This window comes from Octodon degus, unplaced genomic scaffold (genome assembly GCF_000260255.1).
Source record: "Octodon degus isolate 3935 unplaced genomic scaffold, OctDeg1.0 scaffold00010, whole genome shotgun sequence".
Classification (NCBI taxonomy): Eukaryota; Metazoa; Chordata; class Mammalia; order Rodentia; family Octodontidae; genus Octodon; species Octodon degus.
In genome coordinates, this window is record NW_004524586.1 from 25,147,842 (window position 1) to 25,151,799 (window position 3,958).

General features: G+C 34.8%; 1 pseudogene; it reads right to left on the reverse strand.

Moving 5' to 3' along the window:
• Positions 1-1,434: 1,434 nt before the first annotated feature.
• LOC101566884 lies at positions 1,435-1,971 on the reverse strand (annotated as a pseudogene).
• Positions 1,972-3,958: the final 1,987 nt, after the last annotated feature.

A 3,958-nucleotide genomic window follows, 5' to 3' on the forward strand; every position in this document is an offset into this window, starting at 1 on the left:
GGTCCTATATGTAGAGTATCATGTCATCTTCAAATAATAGTTTTACTTCTTTTCCAATCCTTATTCTTTTTATTTCTCTCTGTTATATAATTGCTCTGGCTGTTTCCAAAACTATACTGAATAAGAGTGGAGACAGTGGGCATCTTGTTCCTGATTTTAAAGTGAAGGCTTTCAGTTTTTGCTTATTTAGAATGATGTTGGCTATTGGTTTTTCAGATGGATTTCATTAGGTTGATATAAACCATTTCTGTAGGATTTTATAATGAATGAGTGTTGAACTTTGTCAAAAGCTTTTCCTGCATCTATTGAGACGATCATGTGGTTTTTGCTCTTGGCTCTTTTGATATGGTGTATTACATTTATGGATTTGTATATATTGAACCATCCCAGCATTCCTGGAATGAAATCCACTTGATTGTGATGTGTAATCCTCTTGATGATTGAATGTATTCTGTTTCTAGTATTTTATTGAGGATTTTTACATCTACATTAATTCATTAGAGAAATTGGCCTATAGTTCTCTTTTGTAGTTGGATCTTTCTCTGGTTTTGGAATCAGAGTAATATTTGCCTCCAGGAATGAGTTTGGGAGAATTGCTTCCCTTTCAATTTCATTGAAGAAGGGCTGGCAAAATAGCTTAGAAGACTAAGCACTTGGTTAGGCAAGCACAGGGACTGGGGTTCAATCCCTGGTACCACATGCCACACTGGCCCCACCCCCAGGGCTCACTGAGCCAGCAGTGGAGTCCAAGAGTGGTGGCACATGCCTGTAATCCAGCTGCTGGGGAGGCTGAAAACTGGGGGATCACTACAAGTCTGAACTGCATAGTGAGACCCTGTGCCAAACAAACAAACAAAAATTTCATTGAGGAGTTTGGGAAAAGTTGGCATTAAATCTTCTCTAAATTTATTGTACAATTCAGCTGTGAATTCATGAGGACCTAAGCTTTTCTTTTTTTTTTTTTTTAAGGTTTCAGAAATATTTTATTAAAGGTTAACAGATATTAGAAATCAAAATAAAACAGGAAATTTATCAAACTTTAAAATACTAATAAAATAAGTATTTTACTAATGAAAGTTTGAAAAATGTGTACACCAAAATAAAAGTGAGAACTAATGTTAAATTAAAAATTCCCAAAGAATATATAATTAGAACCACATGAGTTCTAATTATATATATAAGTTCCTAAAAACTTTATATAAAACTCATGAATACAAAGCTAAGCTATTTCAATACTAACAACACTGTTCATCCGAGGAAACTTAACAGTCATAAATACAAACACAGAAGATGTTTAGCTTTGGTCCTTCTGGAAAAAAAAGAACTAAGCTGGCTTCTTTTCTCACATGGCTCCAGGCACAAAAATAGAACTTAAGATGGTAACTACAATATTCTTAGTGTTCATTCTTGGAATTCTTTAAATGTCACCAGTCATCATAGCAATGAACTCTTTTTTTTTTTTAACTCCTCTTGATTTATTTCTCCATCACCATCTTTATCAAATTCTATCATAGCTCGAAGTTCCTCATCACTCATATTTTCTTCCAGTTCTCTGGCATCATGTCGCAAATTTCTCAAACTTATTTTACATGAATCATCATCATCAAATAGTTTAAACACCTTTAGTATTTTTTCATGTGGATCTCTTTCCAATATCCAGCCTGTCACAACTTCATTAAAGTCTTCAAAAGTGATTTTCCCTGTAGCTTCTCTGTCATAATCTTTAAGCATCTTCAGTACATCTGCTTTTTTTACATCAAACTCCAAGCCTCTAATTGTCACCTTCAATTCATGATAATCTATTGCTTCATCTTTGTCTGTATCAAATAGTTCAAAAGCATCTTTAACTTCTTGTTTCTGTTCCTCAGTGAGTTCTCTTCTTTTCTTCCTTTTTGTTTTGTCTACTACAAGGTCATTTCTCAGAGCTAAACTCATTTTCTCTCCAGGCAGAGACTGAATGACTTTATATCCCTCACCTAACGCAACATGACTCCCACCAGCAGTTCAACAGACACAAATGACCTCGGTGGCCTCAGGGACTACGTGGGCTTTTCTTTTTTGGTAGTTTTTTTAATTATTATTCAACTTCATGTATCATTGTTGGGTTATTCAGAATTTATATATATCTGACTCAGCTTCAGCATTTTATATGTATCTAGGAAGCTATCCATTTTCTCTGTTTTCTGTTTTGTGAGAGTAAAGATTTTTGGAAGTAGGTATTGATGATCTAAATTTCTCTAGGGTCTGTAATGATTTTGCCCTTTCCATTCCTTATTGCATGAATTTAGGTTTTATTCTTTCATTTTCTGATTAGGTTGGCTAGGGGTTTATCAGCTTTATTTATTCTTTCAAAAAACCAACTCTTTATTTATTCTTTGTATTGTTTTCTTTGCCTACATTGCATTAATTTATGCTCTAATCTTTATAATTTCTTTCCTTCTTTGGGCTTTGGACTTGACTTGCTCTTCTTTTTTAGAAGCTTGAGGTAGAGTATAATGTCATTTATTTGGGCTTGTGTTTTTTTTTTTTTCCTATTGTGAGAATTTACCACTATAACTTTTCCTCTTCAAACAGCTTTCATTGTATCCCATAGGTTCCTGTAAGCTGTATCTGCATTTTTGTTAGATTGTAAATTTTTTAAAATTTCTTAATTTCAGCTGTGACCCACTGGTTGTTTAGGAGTTTGTTGTTTAATTTTTATGTGTTTATGATGTCTTTATAATTTCTTTTGTCAATAATTTCCAGTTTCATTGTACTGGGGTCAGACAGTATGCAAAGGATAATTTCAATTCCTTTGCATTTACTTAAGAATGCTCTGTATGTTAGTATATGGTCTATTTTGGAAAACGTCCCATGTGCAGCTGAGAAGAATGTGTATTCTGTTGTTTCTGGGTGAAACACTCTGTAAAGGTCTACTAAGTTCATTTCTTCACAAGTTTAGATTTGTTCTGTTATTTCTTTGCTGATTTTTACCTAGTTGTTCTCTTTCTGACAGTGGCATGTTAAAGTCCTCTGTTAGAATTGCATTATTGCTCATTTGATTTTTCACGTCTGTTAAAATTTGTCTTATGTAGATGAGTGCTCCTACTTTGGATGCATATATATTTATAATTGTTATTTCATCCTCTTGCGGTTTTCCCTTAACAAGTATGTACTGACCTTCTTGATCTTTTTAATGACTTTTGAAATTCATATTGTCAGCAATGAGAATAGTTACTCCTGCTTTTTTTCTGGTTTCCTATGCCATAGGAATTGCTTTCCATCCTTTGACTTTCAGTTTCTGTATTTCCATTAGAGTTAAATGTGTTTCTTGAATGCAGTGTATTGTTGCACTTTTTTTCTTACTGGGAAAAAAAGTATATATTTAGGATTAGCCAGCTGGACTCAGTTTAGATGATCCCAATTTTGTTGGCAACATTCAATGCATCATAATTGGGAGCCAGTCATACATATGCCTTCTTCTCTCCATCAGGAGAGACCACTGATTAGGGTATTGACCTTGGCAATATCGATGTCACAGAGCTTCTTTACAGCTTGTTTGATTTGGTGCTTATTGGCTTTGACATCCACAATGAACACGAGTGTGTTGCTGTCCTTGATTTTTTCATGGCTGACTCTGCGGTCAGGGGAACTTGATGATGGCATAGTGGTCAAGCTTGTTTCTCCAGGGGGTGTGCTTTTGAGGGTATTTGGGCTGCCTCTAGAGCCACAGTGTCTTGGGATGGCAGAAGGTGAGCAATATTTGTATCTTCTTTTTGTGGCTGTGGATGCTTCTTAGCCCAGCCTTCTTGGCCTTCAAAACTTTTGCTTTGGCTTCAGCTTTGGGAGGGGCAGGGACTTCCTTCTGCACCTTCAGTGCCATATTGGTAAAAAGGATTGAATTTTATTTTTTAAATCCACTCTGCTAGCCTTTTTCTTTTATTTTATTTATTTATTTATTTGAGAGAGAGAGAGAGAG